At 44.5% G+C, this 18,510-nt stretch overlaps 1 protein-coding gene across 3 annotated transcripts in view; it reads right to left on the bottom strand.

The window, feature by feature from the left end:
- Window positions 1-12,383, bottom strand: part of CASR (calcium sensing receptor) — an 82,179-nt gene extending 69,796 nt beyond the window's left edge. For all 3 annotated transcript variants that reach the window (XR_012621179.1, XR_012621180.1, XM_074809510.1), the window contains exon 1: window positions 12,204-12,383. The gene's annotated coding sequence lies outside the window, so the exon portion shown is untranslated. The remainder of the gene's footprint in view (window positions 1-12,203) is intronic.
- Window positions 12,384-18,510: the final 6,127 nt, after the last annotated feature.

The raw sequence follows: 18,510 nt of genomic DNA, 5'->3' as shown, positions 1-18,510 counted from the left end.
AATACATGAAGAACTGCAAAGGAAATTCATTCCTGATACAAATTTCTGAATAAATATTAAAATCTGTGCAAAGTTAATTAAAATTTCAGTACCTGTTATCAATTTTACCTATATTCAATTTGTAATTATCTGATTACTTATGTATTAAACCATCCTGTAACCAGGGAGAAGGAGCTTTTCCTCAAGCCACAGCTGAACCTGAATGATTATTTTGCTATTTGTTTAAATGAGATGAAATAACTTCAGTCATAGCAGCACATGAACTAGAGCTGAGCTGAAGAATTAACTAGCTCAGCTCCACACATGAGCTCAAATTTGTACTGCTCTATTCATCCATTTTTTCATTTTTCATCTCAGTATAGAATGAATGAGAATGACCTTTTGATTTTTCAGCTAGGTGAGATTTGCATTATCATGCAATCTTTACACAGTCATACAGTATTCCTAGAATAATATCATGTCAGTCAGCTGTTATTGTAATTTTATATGTATCAGTGTTGAGTCTTGGAACCTGCAGAATATTTCTGAAGAAATGGTGCAAGAAGATAGTGTAAGCAGGTTAGTTCATTTAGAAATCTGCAGGGGAACCACAAGATTGTTTCTGCTTCCGCAGGCATTTAGGAAGAATAGAGCTATAGTGAGTAAGAGTTGGGATAAGGTTTGCCATTTGATATAGTTATGGATTTTGTTCAGAGTGAGGACATCTGTATATTTTTATACGTAATTATTACTCTAAACCATTTAAGTTGCACCGTAAACATGCACTGTGTTAAACAGATGTCAGAACTACAGTGGGCTTTACAAACTAAATAAACAGTGGAAAAGGGATTTATTTTTTTCCTCTAAGATTTACACAATCCATGCAGATAAGGATTTTATTACTTTATTAATAAAAGCTAAAAATAGCAGAAAACAATGAATCTAGGCATCTGTTACAAAGCTTAGCTTAAACATTCGACTGAGAAGGGACTATGTGCTGCAATGAACAATTACACATAAGTAAATGTTGCTGTACAAGACCTACCCAGACTCTCCAAGCTGTTCTTGGCATAAGACCAGAGAAGGTGAAACAAAAATAGCTTTATGCCACCACCTCTGCAGTTGCCCAAATCCAGTAACAAAGAGGGAGGCCAGCCCCAGCCCTGCGTGCCACCATGTAGCTACAGGGCCGCTCTGTACATCACCTGCTTGCCTGCGGTTCCAACAGGGTTTTGGATAACTGAGTTCCACTGGGAGAAGGTGAACTTTAATTCCCACAGGTATTTTCCCCAGATACAGGAAACATTAAGGAAGCTGGCCGGTACTGAGGAAGTAGGTGTCTGGATTTTAGAAACATCTCAATTTAAAAACTGTGCTCCATTAACTTTTTTGGATGAAACAATGCTGTGAAATTAACATGAGAGCACTCAGATTTAAACTGGACAAAGTATATAGGCAAAGCAGAGAGCGCCCGTAGATCACTGTGTTCATCTTCAATTTCTGTCAGTCCAGAGTATCAAAAGGAAAAGATTAGGGCCATGAGTTATCTAGCTCCCCTGCCAGCTGTATTAGTGAAACTGTGTTCCCTTAATTAAGAGGTATAGATCTGATAATCTCTTTCCCCAACAGGATGTGAACTCTTGCTCACCTAAAATCCTTCATTTAGGAGGAAATGCACATTGTTAAGTACACACCAGCACGGCTCTGTTACATGCTTAACTAAGAATCATGACTCCTTTTTCCTTCCTAGTTATTGTTCCTGTAATGTTCCCTGAATAATTTTTGTAGTTGCTTTGCTTCTGAAGAAGGTGGCACAACATTACAAGAGGACAAGAGGTAACGGCCTCAAATTGCGCCAGGGAAGGTTTAGACTGGATATTAGGAAGTATTTCTTTACAGAACAGGTGGTTAGGCGTTGGAATGGGCTGCCCAGGGAGGTGGTGGAGTCCCCATCCCTGGAGGGGTTTAAGAGTAAAGTTGACTTAGCGCTTAGGGATATGCTGTAGTTGGGAACTGTCAGTGTTAGGTCAATGGTTGGACTGGATGATCTTCAAGGTCTTTTCCAACCTAGACGATTCTGTGATTAGTGTAAGCATCATAAAGATATGTTAGCTGGCAACTACAGACTGAAGTCAGAGACAAATTATCAAAAAAAAAAAAAAAAAAGCGCAAATCACAGTGAGAAACAAAATACTTTAGGCTTTTAGATGTTTTATACACTCATCAAAAATTCCCCCTTTTCATGTCTGGGCCTGGAGATCAGATCATTTTCAATCTTGAATGCAAACTGACATCTAAACCCACAGTTAGATCAGTCACATGAAGTATAGTATGAATGTAAGTACCCAACAATAGAAATCCAAACCTGAAAATTATAGTTGTGTATTTTTTCGGCTTTCATAATCCTTGATACAAAATGGGAACCCATTATGCTGTAATTAGACATTTTTAAAAGCTCTTTTAGATCTTTGGATGAAAGACAGTATCTGGGTGCCAAGCTGCTGTCAACTATTTTTACTGTCTGGAATTGTATGTTCAAATCCTGTCTCAATCAACCTTTCTTATTTCTGAGACAGCTATTTCAATGTGCTCTGATTTACTACAAGCAGAGCTTTCAAACAAGGCCATCTAACATAGGGCTGTTTCAAAAAGTGCCTATAAAAACAAAATCTTAATAGTCCACATGTGTTGCGTGCAAGTGTATTCTTTAAAATTTACAAGATGTTATTGTTTTTAATGGCCATCCCTCCAAACTTACCTGCCAGTTTGCAAATTGCTAACAGCAACAGAAAGCTGTCAGAACAAACTGCGCCCTCAGTGTCACCTACACTTCTCTGTATCCCTCGGTTTGTTGGCACAACTGTCAACAATTCTCAATTACAAGTCAGTAATTCTCTAGGCAATGCACATGAAGCAAGAGGATACAAATTGTTGTGTCAGCTCTGCCGATTTTGCAATGTGAATAGAATCCACAGTGCCCAAGATTTGTTTTAGTCTTTAGTAACTGCAGCTATCACCTTGACAAATATGGCAACAGACTTATTGAATAAGAAAATGAGACTACTACAAATCACCTCCCAGAATAAGATTTCACTTTAAAAATTGTAAACTCTAACAATATCATGGCATTGCTTATAGGAAAGATATTTTGGCAAAATGATAAAACTTTCAGGAAAAAGAATTAATTTCAGAATGAGTTATTTAAATTATTTAGATATAGTAGCATTAAAATAATCTGTTCCTCAATAACAATCTTTGTCAATAGTCTCTTCTCACAAGATGTCATTGGGATCTTTAGTGGCGTTTGCCAGGCACTGCCACCAATCTAAAGGTTCTTAAAAGAACCCATCAAATGCAGCTATCACCAGCAATAGTCCCCACCTATAATCACAGAAATTGTGCTATGTCTCAGTGTCATTAGCAGGCAATAAGTCTATTTCTACAAATAACATGTTGACATACAAAGCAAGGAATAGTTTATTAGGGGAGAAAGGAACCAAGCATTGCAGAGGAAAAGCATGTCATCCTCATACAAATAACAGATGGGGAGCACTCGGCCTTGTTTCACCTCGCTGACCCTGTTCACTCCCATAGCCACGTACAGGATGATGTTCTTCCCACACTTCATGTAGGTGGGTCTGTAAGAGAGTGGACAGTGCCAGCACTGTGCCCACCTCAACTCCCACCACACTGCTGCCTCTTGTCAGGTCTCCACATCTCCTCCGGACCCTCTCACTACTGCTGGTTTCAGGTCTCCACATCTCCTCCGGACCCTCTCACTACTGCTGGTTTCAGGTCTCCACATCTCCTCCGGACACTCTCACTACTGCTGGTTTCAGGTCTCCACATCTCCTCCGGACCCTCTAACTACTGCTGGTTTCAGGTCTCCACATCTCCTCCAGACCCTCTCACTACTGCTGGTTTCAGGTCTCCATATCTCCTCCGGACCCTCTAACTACTGCTGGTTTCAGGTCTCCACATCTCCTCCGGACCCTCTCACTACTGCTGGTTTCAGGTCTCCACATCTCCTCCGGACACTCTCACTACTGCTGGTTTCAGGTCTCCACATCTCCTCCGGACCCTCTAACTACTGCTGGTTTCAGGTCTCCACATCTCCTCCAGACCCTCTCACTACTGCTGGTTTCAGGTCTCCATATCTCCTCCGGACCCTCTAACTACTGCTGGTTTCAGGTCTCCACATCTCCTCCGGACCCTCTCACTACTGCTGGTTTCAGGTCTCCACATCTCCTCCGGACACTCTCACTACTGCTGGTTTCAGGTCTCCACATCTCCTCCAGACCCTCTCACTACTGCTGGTTTCAGGTCTCCATATCTCCTCCGGACCCTCTCACTACTGCTGGTTTCAGGTCTCCACATCTCCTCCGGACCCTCTCACTACTGCTGGTTTCAGTGCTACCACCACAGCATCTCTCACTGCACTGTGTTGCTGGCTGCCCCCAGTGCTGATGATATAACATCAGACACGTCCTACTTCAGCTAGAGGAATTCCACTTTGACAAATACTGAAAAATGGCTAGATCCAGGCCCCTACCTGAGTACCTTCAGCTCTATAACTTCACACAGGAAGTCTGACAACAAGAACCACTGCACATCTCTCCATACTGTTTACCTATGACACTGGCCAGTACATATGGATATTTCTGGTTGTAGTGAACTCCTTCCCATTAAGAGTGCCACATAAGATACTTAATTGCCCCAACTGAAAACCGACATAGACTCTATGAAAGCAATGGAAATAACTACAGCAAAAAACTCCCCAAAAAACTTAATCTGCTTTGTTCTGGCTATTTCTAATATATGGCATCAGATCCTGCGTGTGTGAGATTCCAGCCACAGAGTTACTGATGCATCCGTGGTCAGAGCACAAACTCAGCAAGAATGTACTTATGACTTTGGTGATCAGGGACCATGTGGTTTCATTTGAACCTCAGTTTTCCATTAAAACTAAACACTTCTAGCTCTCATGTCTGTGACCCAAAACTTCAACACTTAAGTAGAGTGAAACAGATACAGTAAATGTTGCAGGCACTCCAGAAGAGGAAGGGATTGCAGTTATTAACACTGAGGAACTAAAGATCAGGTCCTTGGAGGTTCTTGAGATATTCATCATCCACTTTAGTCACAGAGATTTTTCCACCCTCAGAAGTGTCATCCAGCTGCTGCTTAAGCCTAGAGGGTCGAGATCTCATCTCTGCAAGCCAGCACATTCACACTGTGCCTCCTGCACCACGTCGAGGAGAGACTCTGCTCAGAGCTCTCAACTGAAAGCTCCCAGGCAGCATGTTCAAAGGACATACTCTGATCTAACTGTGGAGGAAGGAAGGTAAAGGCTTCTCCTTAAGATTAAGCAGAGTTTCTGACTGACAGCTGCTTTCAAAGGCTTAGGTATGCAAATGTCCATGAAAATGGACATGACACATCAGAGACCAGTAACTGTGCAAACACTGCTTCATCAGAAATGGAAGCAGCAGCAATTGTACCTTAGCTAGCTGCCACAATTGTTCAACCTAAGACTATCCTGGGAAGTAAAAGAAGCATAATCTGCTATAGGTATGTTTGTTAAAGACAGAAGTCTAAATCATATCATGAATTCATGCTTATACGTTCATATATACATTCACACATTACTGTTGATATTAATGTTTGTATCCTCATTACAATGCTTTAGACAAGGGTATCATATGGAGTATTTAATGTATTTAAAGGACATTTTTGCGCAATAGGTGGAACCTATTTTAGTTGTTTAGAAACCAGAGTTTTACACCCAGTTTATCATTCACTAACTGGATCCAGCCCCTTCTATCTCTAATACATAAAACTGGAGAATTACAGTTGCCTCCCTAAGGTAAGATAAGGACTGTAGGCAGGTTCCCTGAAATAATAAATACAAGCAGCAGAAGATTTAAGATTACAGCTCGGTTTATAAATCTGTGCATTCTCCATAGATGGAAGGCCACTGAATGGAGGAAACTCATCAGCAGGGTTTGACATTTTATCATTTGTGCAAGAATATGACAGTCTTGCAAAATATATGGCTATGCAGAAGACATAAAATACCTGTGGGACTTAAATGTAGCGTAGATTAGTTGTCCTTCGAGCAGACTGTTGTCTCGCCAGTACAAACTCTCCTGGAAGGAACTACCTCTACAATTCAAAATACTTTCAAAACACTTGTGTAGAAAGAATGGCATCTGAACAGCTGCAACACTACATGGTGTAGAGTGTACTGCTTGGTGTAGACTGGGTACAGCTTTGTTAAATTCCTCCTCAAAGGCTAAATGTAAAACACATTCTAAAACATAAACGAAGAGAGAGATCTGAAAACTGGATTGCTGTTGCAGGGCTTGGACAGCTGGCTAGCTCAGGGTTAGTCAGAAGTTCCTAATGAGAACCAATTATGACATGTTCAAAATATTTAAAAACACATACAGCTAAATGGGCCATTTTGAAAGCAGCTACCATAGCAGACTGAGTGTGGTACATGTGGACCCATTCAGTCATGGCTTCCTACAAAGTGGTGCCAAAGAACTGAGCAGAAATGTGCATTGCGTGTGCCAAAGACAGCAATGAGGTGAGAGATGGAAGAAGATGGGAACAAGGAGGCGATTCCTGCCACAAGCACCAACTACTAAGGCACTAGTCTAGACGTCTAAACCTGCCTACACTGTGCCTCGCTAGAATATCAGAGAGAACCGCACCGGTCTGGCAGACATGACACAGGACCTGCAAAAGACCCTTGTCCTTCCAGGGCGCAGCGGCTGCAGGCTACGTGGCATACTGCTGTGCACCTGAAATGGTACTCGCCATGTATTTTAAAGGTACCTGAACCTTCCTTGGAAGAAGGAAGGATGCCAACAAAACTGTCGGCAAGCTATAGATCAGCTCAGGCTTTTCAAAGAAGAATTTAAGTAGAAGACTGGATGAACAACCCATCAGCGACCTCAGTCCTGTAAAGTCACTGATGAAACCCATCACCACCAGATCTCAACCTCCCTTTTTGCCCTGCCTCTGTGGAGAGTTTTGTGCAATGGACCATGTGAACACAGCTGTGAGTGGATGCTCCTGGAGAGCTCCTGAGTCTGCTGAATGCTTTGACACTACCAGCCAGTATAAGAGATGCAGATCTGTTGCACATTCACTGAAACAGTCAGTCTGCTCCCATCTCCATCCCCTCCTCATGCTACCAGTTGGTACTAGAGGAGCCAGGAGTAATGGGGCCAGAGGAAATCTCCCCATAACATTACATTCCTCCAAGAGCTTGTCTTCAGTGGTGCTCCTTTAGCACAGGCCATTCTCAAACAAAGAAACTTCACAAGCAAATGCTTAACTAATGGTGCCATCCCCCAGAAATGGGGAATGAATGTCCCCTTTTCAAGATTAATGTTACGATGTAAAAAGAAAGCACAGAGAGCAGAAAGAGGAAAATACAGGTTAGATGGTACTTTTTGGAGAAAAGGACTACATCTGTTAAGCTCTGCCTTGAGGAGATCATGATGGGAAATGGAAAGATGAAATGTCTTTCATGTCCTTAACCTAATCTGCCTGAGAGCACTTTATGGTAGGGACCAGGTCTCTTTCCTGTTTGCAGAGCATACTGTAGACCACTATTTTCCTTTACGAGATGTCCTCCTAAGTGGAGACAAGTAATGGTAACAGGAACAGGTCAGCAGCCTTACTCCTTGCAAAACCCAGCAGACTGCCCTGAGTAGTGTCGTGGTGCTGGAAGGACTTGCTGACCGAAGGCAGAAAGGAGGTAGAGTTCTCAGAGCAAGGATGATTCATAGTCATACTTTAATGTTAGATTTTGCTTTGGGTTCCTCCTAAATGTTTTGTTTCTCATAAAATTTATGTAAAAATCCCAAAGCCCCTAGCTTCCCAATGTTTTAATTCAAGATATCAAGTGCCCAAGTAGAGCAGTGGCACAATAGGCAAACAGAAGCATCAGATGTCAAACTCTTTTGGGTTAAAGTGGCTTTCTGTAGATGAATAGACCTATATGTTGATTATTCATGATAAACACCTGAAAAAAATCCTGAAATCAATCATCTTAAGTTCTATGAATTCTTGTGTATTTGGTTTGCTTAGAAAGGGTGATGTATCTGTCACCTACCTTTTAAAGCTCACATATTGCTATTTTCAAGTAATAAGTTTAATTAGCAAAATTTCCTAAACTGATCCCATAATTTAAGACACTGTTGCAGAGTATTTATTGTTACTCATTAGAGGCCACTTAATGTGTTCCTAACTGATTAAGCTGAAATAACTGTTTCTAGATGCTGAATACTGGAAAAAGTCTCAAAAATAGAGTATTTGTGTAAACTATTACACAAACCAAGTGTATTAAGGAATTCCTGTAGACAGTAGCATGGACACGGAGTTATTTTTTTTAAATAGATGCCAACAGTTTAGCTGCAATGAACAGAGTATTCAGATAACTTACCTACTGTTTTGGTTGCAAAATGTATGTGAACAGACTGATTTTTATCACTTATTTCAGGACCATGAGTGTACCTTTCTGGTTGACTCATGGCTATGTATTCATTTTTTGAGAGGACTGAATTCCATTTCATGACTGTCCACGGGCTGCATCATAAATTCAAGACTACACACTCCCCTCTCTCCACTGATCTCCCACAGATGCCAAAAGGAAGCTTGTACAGAGATCAAAGGAAGAATTTGGGCTCTGTGTAGTAAAATAAAACTTTCAGTTGTTATTTTTTACATCACATTCAGAACTGCTTACTGGAAAATGTTCACTTTGCTAGGATTATTGCCACCCTTGCTCCTGTCTCTTTTTCCTTCCCCATCCTTCTTTCTTTTCTCTGTCATCTTTTTCTTCTCTTTGGGCCATCACAAATTCCCATTCCCTGTGCAATGTGTTGGAATGGTCACTGTTAGCATGTGAAGTGCCACAATTAACCACGAGTACTTCCACTCTGACAAGTCCTGAGAAGCAATGGTTCAAATCTACCTCCAGACTTAGGACACAGCACAACGGCCCTCACTTTCTGCACAAGACAATATTGCATATCTCTATCTGCAATACCACAGCTGTATTTACCACCACATTTTTCAAGAAGCAAAGATCAGAACCCAGGCACTTACTAACTGTAATACCCATATCAGAGACTCACCCAGGTATTCAGTATCTTGTCCACCAAAGTATTCAGCACCAAGTAGTTACTGTCCCACTGCCAGGCACTGTAGGCAGAGACAGGTTAATACAGCAGCCCCAAGTGCCCCAAGCTAACTATTAATAAATTGAAAATATCAAGTTCAGCAGCATGAAGTTTTTCCTCCAACTCCAAAATGGATTTAAATCAGTAAAACTAGTTTCAGGTACAGGGGATCTAGTTATAAGGTCCACATGAAGACTGCAGAACAGAGAAGTGGTCACCTGACCCTATGAACTACAACAGCCAGTTGAACCCTCCTGAAAATGGCAAGAAAAAAGGATCAGAAACTTCTGAACCCCTCTGCTTTGCCTTTTCCCATATGGTAACCATACCTTACAACAATACGGAGCTTTTTGCATGGAAATTCCAGTGTGCTTTGGAACCCCCTGTTTCTAAACATGACATTTCTAACTAGACCCCATGAGGCATGGTTCTTATGTCCACTTTTGAAACCAGAAAACTGAGAGGAAATGGTTTGCCCCAGGTCAGTGTCCAAGCCCAGAAGAGATTCTGGAATCGTCTTTACAATTAAGTCACTAGATTGCGTTGCCTTCACTAGCATTTCACATACACATGAAGAGATTACAGCCTCTCATATTTTGTGAGCTGAGCAGTTCATCTATCCTAACTTTTTCAGCTGAACAAAAAATGCGCTTATACAGAATTAGCCCTGGTACATCAGCAGAGAAGATTTTGGTACTAATCCTACCACCACTCTGTCAATGCCCCCCTCAGTCTACTTGAGTGTCAATAATGTTCTTACAATTGTTGGCACAAATTAGTGCAGGTAAAGCATTCCACACTCTTGCAGTTAATAAGTGACTGAGAAAGCCTATCAAGTTATGCAGAAGAGGTTGTTTGCAACTAACTGTAGATGCAACAGTTTGCAACCAACATGCAGATGGAATGGGAGTGGACTGAAAAGCTCCCACTGTCTCACTGGACATTTTTGCTTACCTTTCAGAAGACAATTATAACAAGCTTATCAAATATCAAGAAAGTATTGAGGTTTGAGAATGGCACAAAGGGCATCAGGCTCACAGACCTGTGATGTGAATTCTTCCATTGAGCCATAAAGTTTAGCACAGGAGGTAACTCTACGACCTTCTCCGTCAACATTGCTCTCTTGCTACTTTGAGAATGATGTCAAAATTTTGCCTGCATACCACCCACTCCATCACTAGCCTCTTTGAGAGGTTATGGGTAGGACAGGCTGGTGTCAAATACTGTGATAAGATTTGACACACGCTTGGGCATAGAGTTGGGGTCACCCTAATGATTTTATACATGACCCTAAACATCAGCCATGTCATATCTTAGAATAAAAGAAATTACTTTGGGATGCTCTGTATGCCTTCTCATCACCAACCTGCCGTAATCAATCTGCTTTAAAATGAGCTACTCTTCAACAACTTCAATTATGTTAATTAAATGTAAGCTAGTTATTGAAACAGCGTTTCATCTGAACAGCCGTCAGATCCCTTCACCACCACTCAGTAGACCTCAGCAAAAATATTCCTAATAATCATCCTACCCAGTTTTTCCACTCTCGCAACTAGAGGAGATGTATGGATTCAGACTTCACAACACTGGGATCAATGACCAGACCCCAGTGAATGCACAGGGAACAGAACTGGGTCCTGTCCTGGGGGCTGGAACTTGCATTTCTCATCGAAAGGAGAGCTCAGTCCTGCAGCGTGGTGAGGTGAGAAGGTAAGAACAGTAAGTGAAAGGAGTCCACAGTTGCCCATCCCCAGGCTAAATCAAGAACAGGAGTTAAGAGCTCTAAGTTCCACAATTAGCATAAACACTTTCAGGGACACTACACTGCCTAAGAAATGGCCTTAGCAACGCCTCACCAATGCTCCTCTGACCTTGCCCCTCCCAGCACATCCTCTTTGCATTTACACCCGATGGTGAAACTCGAGTAGGAGGCAAAAAAGTCCTGACTGATTGAGCCACTACTCGAAAGGGGAAATCAGGAAAAGCCTGCAAAACCACTCTCCCCCACCCCGCACATGCCCGGCCAGGAGCACTGCACTGGACATGGCTGGGAGATGTAGGGCTACTGGCCCATGACCTCCCCTACTCCTCTGAGTCCAGCCCGGGGTGTCCATCGGGGTTAACTGTAATTTGCACCAGGACTGCACAGAAAGACACCCAGGGATGGTTTTGGGGGGGCCGAGCCTGGCAGTGAGCAGGAGGGCTGTGCATAATGGACCATGCGTTTCAGGTAGGAAAAACATCAGTAAAAAGGGAAACACTTCAAACAATTAAACATATGAAAGTAATTCTAAGGCTCATACCCTGTATCCACAGAAGTCAAAAATGAAGCTTTTTAAGGTCAGATTCGTTAGTTTTTAGAATCTTGCTTCAGACGTATGGTGAAATTTGGTTTGAGTTGTGTTAGGAGCTCCCCAAACTCCTAATTGTGTTATAAATCGGTTTGCACGATACTGCTATTAGCCGTTTTTCTATCAGGACCACTCGCGGTGATTTTTTTTCCCAGCGCGTGCGATTTCAGTAAAACAACCTGTTGCTCTTTAAAGTTTTGTTATGAATTACTGTTCTTCCCCTCAATATTATTCCTAGATAACTTCAGCCAGAGAAAACACCTCCGAGCTCTACGGAAATTTCTCCTTTTGCCTGAGCCGACATGTATCAGAAGCTACCCTGCCCCAGATTTGGGGAGGGGAGGCGGAGGGGTCCCTCCGTGCAATTACGTCTGCGTCTGGCATGGCCGGCCGGGCTCAGCCCTGAAATGCCCCTGGCTCCCCGCCGCCCTCGGCTTGCCCCCCCCCCGCCCCAACCCCGCCTCGCCGGGGGCTCTGCTCCTCCGGGTTTCTGCGCCCCCGAAGCCGGACCCCGGCGCTGGCACCGGCGGGCTCCCCGCTCCCTCCCTGCCGCCCCAGTGCGAACCCCGAGGGCTGCGCTCCGTCCCTTCCCCGTGTGCCCCCCCCAGCTCCCCGTCCCGGCGGGAGCCCTGCCCGCCCCGGCCCCGCTCCCGCGGGCCCGCTCCCCGCTCACCTCGTCCCGCCGCCGGGGCTGCTCCTGCCGCCACCAGCTCCTGCCCTCACTCCGGCGCTGGGCAGGGCGGCGGCAGCATCCCCCGCCGCAACCCCCCCCCCCCCCCCCCAGCTGCCGCGGCGGCACTTGCAGCCTCACGGGAACCGGCGGCGAGGGGAGGAGGGGGGGTGGGGGCGAGAGAAACCCCTTGGCCAGGGCCCCGTCCCAGCCCTCCCCGCCGCCTCCGGCACCCGGGCCCGCTCCCACGGCCCACGCAAGGCGGGGGGGCGGCGGCGACCGCGGGGACCCGCCCGGGCGCGCCCCGCTCCGCTCCGCACCGCTCCGCCCCGGCCGGGGCATCCCGCATCCCGGCCGGCAGGTGCCGGGAAGTCCGATACCTCTTCGGGAACCTTCCCGCGGCTGCGCTGCGCCGGCCGAGGCGCAAGTTCCGCTGCCCGGCACCGGGGTGCGGCCGTGGTGCCCGCGGGGCTGCCGGGCGCCGGTGGTTCCCCCCCCGCGGCCCCGGGCAGCGGCGGTCGGTGGGTTGGTACCCGAGCTCTGAACCCTGCTGCGGGGGGAAGGAAAGCAGCGCTCGCTCCGGTGTCTTTTTCAAGACTTGGGAGCTTGTGCCAGTTCACACCGAAAAAATCTGGCCGCCTGGTTTGCGCTTTTCCCCGGTACCCGAACCCACGCGGGGGACCCCACCAGACACCCGCATCTCTTGAGGCAGACAATCCTCAGCTCGCTCTGTACAGTTTAAGCTGCGTGGTGTGGTTGTGCGGATACGTATTTGCGACATTCACCCCAATGGGCAGTTTATTTTCATCTTAAGAATCAAAATGCGGAGAACAAAATGTTCTCGTCATCGTTGGCTAGCACTGCCATTACACTGCTTCTCACGCCCGAAGGCCTGTCAACGTTGGTTGAGCGTAACACTGTCTTTTTGGGATCATTATAGAGTTTATGTCTGAAATCTCTTAACCGCATAAAATGCTTTTTTAAGGAAAAGTAGCATGTAGCCCTGTTCTCAGATTCAGGTGCCATTCTACAGCCCAACCCCAGTGGTCTGCATCTGTCCTGAGAGTCCAGTCCTCATTTTCCCAAATAAAAACAACAAAAATGTTGTTAGAGTTGCGATGTACTGTTGAGAGCGACTCTTAGAATATGTTAAAAGTGTATTGTATTTTTCACCCTGAAGAGGTGACAGAGACCTTTACTTCTGAAGGAGATCCACGGGACCTAACTTTTAGTAAATGGCTAGTCCATGTAGTATTGCAGAATTACCAACGGACTTAAAGTCACCTAAGTCTTCAAGTAGTGTTTTGTGTATCAGAACGCAGTTAAATTTGGTAAATAATTGTATTTATTTTCCCACTCCTACTGCAGTACACTAACTTTTCAAGAAATAATTCATCATCCTTATAGTAGCTATAAGGATGATGAAAAAAAAACCCAAACCAAAGCAAAACAAAGAAACCCTGATTGCAAAGGTGAATAGCTTCCTCAATTCTTAATCATGCTTAATTGGTGATGGCTCCAGATAAAAGGTCTAGAAATTCAGAGAATTCCCTATTCAGGTCAAACTAAATGTTCATTTAGGGACCCAAGCAAACTTCTTCCACTTCCCTGCAGCAGTCAAAAGTGTTACTGTTTCAAATCCCAAATCAAAAGAAACTCTTGTTTGAAGAAACAGTGGAGATTTCTTTGTACACTGAGTATTTGGAGTCAGGTTTTTCAGGACTATGCCGTAGCATGGCAATAAAACTGAACTTTTTAAAGGCTGTTCTCTGGTCGTGCAGAAACTGGAGGAGAAGGGAGAGTCAGTTATTTCAAGTAATCATCTAGCTGTAGTTATGGGGCAGAGACAGAAAAGATGGAAGAAAACAAAACCTTTAAGATGGGAAATGATCCAGGTCAGATGTCAGATTGTGGTATCTTTCCAAACTTCTTCCACAAAATCTGTAAGTCAGACATTGCTGTATTCATTGCTGCACTCCCCCCACTTAGCCAGCCATGGGATTTATGCCATAGGTTTTGTGTGCCTCCGTATTTGAGGCATGTTTGTATCAAATAGGAAACAGTGGGACAGAAGGTTTGCTTTTTTGATTTCTCTTGATATTAATTGTAGCTCCCCATTATTGGTCATTTCATCACTCTGTGATTGCTTCTTTCATCATGATAGCAGCAACAGAGAAAAACTGTTTCCACTGATAAAAATGGGACAATGGAGGGGCAACAGGACAAGCCCATAGGGAGCTTCTGTACTCTGGCTGGACAACTGGTTGCTTTCTGGAGCTTAGCTACACAAGTGAAAGTAGTAAAGCTACATCCACCCGGGGCCTTTGTATCTAAGCCTGAGCAACACGACAGGTGTTCTTCACGAAGGGAACAAAGTGAACGCCTACAGTGTTCAGGCAGACTGTACCAGAACACGCTTTGTCAGGGCACCCTCAAATCCCAGTGTTTGGGGAGCTCACCAGGGCGTAGAAGACTCAGCTCCTCCTGTGTGTAAGGAGGTTGGAACCCACATCTCTCACCTCGCAAGGAAATAGCCTAAGCAGCTGGTCACAGAGCTTTCCAGAGGAAGAATTACCCTGCTGTCCTTTTGAAACCCATGCTATCCTTCGTTTTGTTTCACATGGCCTCATTTTATTTTGAATTAGGTGGGAGGAAAAAGAAAGAGTAAGTTCCTTACACCAGGGAAACACTAATATTTTGAGTCCTGTGCTAATGACAGTTGATTTCAGTCATTATCACCCTTTCTGCAGATGAAGCTGCCATTTTTAGTAGCTACTCTGGATCCAAGCCAGCTTCAGTAGGGACTTGATTTGGGAGTTAGTCCTTATATCCCAGCTTCTCTCTGTCTTTGCCATATGCAGCATACACTTAAAAGACACAATAATAATAACAAGTAAAAGCCAAATATTTTATTATTATTGTTGTTGTTGTTGTTATTGTTATTATTATTGTTATTATTTAATTCCCTTTTTATTGTAATACTGAACAGCATTAGTAGCTCAGTGATACCATGCCTGTGAAAGAAGCAAATCAACAAATACTGAGGATCACTTCTACCTCAAAGGCACATGTGAGAGTGAAAAGACATACACAGAACTACAGAGAACATTAAGCTGTTTGTTCCTTTAAAACTACAAGTCAAAACCAACTTTGAATATTTCATGGCAGTACCACAAGCGGTTAAACAAGGAAAAGCCAGGAAGGGCCAAGCTGGAGCACCAGACTTAAGGGTAAAGAAGAGAAAAGCTGAGATGGCAAGAGACTTCCCTGGTTTCCAGGGTAGTGTGGTCAGCTCTGCTGCACTGTGGCCTTCAGGGTTAGATTTCAGAGGATCAAAGGTTGTATTGTCAAGCAAGTCTGTCAGCCTGCAGCAGGTCCCTTGTGATGGAAAGACACTTGTGGTGTCAGTGGAGAGATGTTCCAGGGATTAACAAGGGGTGTCTCACAGAACAAGAAGAGAGTTCAGAAGGACAGAAGGACCCTCAGAAACAGCTACTTTTTCTTGCAAGGGTTTTGTTTGATTGCAGGGCTGGTATGGTTTCCAACTGTATATCATCAGATGCCCTGGCATGTTAGTAACTCAGAGGTGAAAATGGGTTGGGAGAGAGGTGGGCAACTGCTGGGAAGAACTCCTGGAGGAGACCATTGACTGGGGTGGCATCTGTAGTCAGTTGGACCTCCTGAGGATTTATGTATCTTATTAGGCATCTTATTGTGCAGAATTCAGGCAAATAGGGTCTCATGGACTGTCCTTTAGGGCATAGTCGGACAAGTTATGTTAAGCTGCTGATTCTTTTGATGATGCCTCTAATGATCCCTGCTCAGGATAACGGCTCTGTTGGATCATATTGCACACCCACCCTACACTGTGGATGACTTTCGCCACTCCAACTTAATCTCCTAGTGAGTAGCCAGAGTAGGGGGTGTGCAGGTGCCAGGAGGTGATGGAGTCTCACAAAGGCATGGGGAGCGGTGAGGTCATGTGTTGATGTGAACAGGGCAGGTGTCAGTTTATAAAGCTGAGAATAAAGTTTTTATTGATGGTTGCTCTTTGCATACTGGCATTTTGTCCACCCGCTGCTGGTCCCCTCTAGGTGTGAAGGACAAAATAATCCCATTTTCCTGGAGAAACTCTGCAGAGGGACAACTCTGTCCATCATCTGGACAAAGGCATAGGTGACGTCCCAAACAGAACTCTTGCAGCTCTCAAGCGCAGCAGTCAGGCATCTCTCCAAAAGGGCTTGGAATGTTTCCTGATCAACCTGGCCCTAGTCAGGAGGGTGCGCTTGTGCTCGGACAGGCTTGCTGCTCCTGTAATTTAGCCTCTTCCATTTTATATGTCCCTTATCCAGGATGTGCATGTGGTTGGGGAAGAATAAAGGGTCAGGAAGAAGGTGTAAAGGCTAGATGGCAAGGTGCAAAGTGTTGGAAGTGTTGGGAGCACAAAACAGTGAAAAAAACTTGCAAAACCCACACTGGCCGAAAACTTGTTGCCTAGAGCAGGCACAGTACAAAGTGAAGATCCAGTGGTTTGTGTTGCCATGGCATTGAGGAGGAACGCGAAGCGAGGTGGAAGCGCACGGTCCCATTCTTCAGCTTTTCCCAAGAAATGTTTTGCACAACTTCTTGGAAGTTATGCCAAGAAATGCTTTGTGCTACAGCTCAAGGTACAGGGGCTTGACAACAGTCCCACCCAGCCACACATACACACTTGGCACAATAGTGGATAAATACTACCCTGAGTTCGCACCTAACTCAGAGGGATGAGAATTTGACACCAAATGGCAGGGACAGATCGATGGGTTTGTTCTCCTTGCTGCCCCTCAGAAGGGACAACATTTGGTAAGATTTGTGACCTCAGCTACGCTGAGTGACTACCCGGGAAATTAAGCTTATGATTGCAATCAGTTGTGTTTTTGTTTGTAGACCTATATAGCCATTCTGCAGTTTAGTGTATTTATCAGCGGCAATCTCAAAAAGTCTGTAAATGTTGCATCAGAATAGACCGTACTATGAGTATACCTGACTGCTTCTTTTGAACGTGACTGGACCTACAGCATGCGAGCTGTTTGTGCATCTGGTGTCAGACCTATAGGCATGACAATAACTGGCCTATTAAAGGGTTAGTCCAGCCTCCCCTAGTCCCTCTAATCTTTGAGGACTGGCTAGAACACAAAGGGATTCATCTCTTACCCTTTAATGCAACACAAAGTCAGATGGGATAACTGGAAAATCTGATGTTCATTCTGACAAACTTTTCTGAGGATGCGGCTGGTGTTTGCCAGAGGTATGCTTAATACCTCTGTGGTGTGGAATGTAAGTGACTTGAGGCAGTTGCCTGGGAAGCTGAAGCCCAAATTTGAGCCAGGTTATTGATGGATGAGTCTTGCTCCCAGGGCCTGATGTGCTGAAGAGAATTATACTGATAAAGCCCAAATAAGGCTCTCCGTTGTTTTGTTCTGTTACATAAATTCAGGGAAGTATGTGACAGGGATAATGACTATGTCTGCCTCAACTTCTTAAATTTCTTTTACTGCTAATAAAAGAAGCTAGACTGATAGTTTCAAGACTGACAAGCCAGAAGGCTGAGGTCTTCTTTCCATTGGACAAGCTGAGCACCAGAGGCAAGTCATATCCCTGGCTCCCTCTACCCCAGAACGTTCCTCATCTTTGGCTTGTGTAGGAGAAAATATTCAAGCCTTTGTTCCTCTCTGCTAGGACTGAACGATGAGTACTCAGAAGGAACATATGCAAGCTGAGTTTTGACTGGGATTCAGAGAAAACTTGAGCTGTTAGGCTGTGAAGGAAATGCTAGCGAGAGGCTGGGGCTATTACAGGGGTGTGAAGCCTACATACTTTGGCTGTGTAGATGTGCCTATATCACTGTCTAGTGGCTGTCCCACGGAACACAAGTCCCCTTGCTGCAGCTAGACTTTATGGATACACCACGTGCTCAAATAATTAGTTCTGTTTTTCAAGGCAAAAATTCTTCTTCCCCTGCTGAGGACCATGAAGTCTGTGTATCTGGATTACTTACAGAGGAGCAGATTTGCTCTTGGAGGGCAGTTGATGTTGTTTTGGTCAGTGCAGGAATGAAGAAAGGAATCAGCTTTTGGTGACTAAATGCTGAAAGGACTAGGCTGGTATTACACTACCCAAAATGAAATCTACTGGTCCAGCCTAGGAGTGAAACATAAACAAGGCAAAATCTGAATTAAAGGCTGCTAGAGAGAGACAGCACCCAGTGTGCATTGGACAAAACCAGCAGCCCTGTGGGCTGAGGACAATCCAACAACAACTCCAGCCCAGC

This window comes from Strix aluco, chromosome 2 (assembly GCF_031877795.1).
Source record: "Strix aluco isolate bStrAlu1 chromosome 2, bStrAlu1.hap1, whole genome shotgun sequence".
NCBI classification, from domain to species: Eukaryota; Metazoa; Chordata; class Aves; order Strigiformes; family Strigidae; genus Strix; species Strix aluco.
This window is presented reverse-complemented; position numbering and strand designations above follow the sequence as displayed.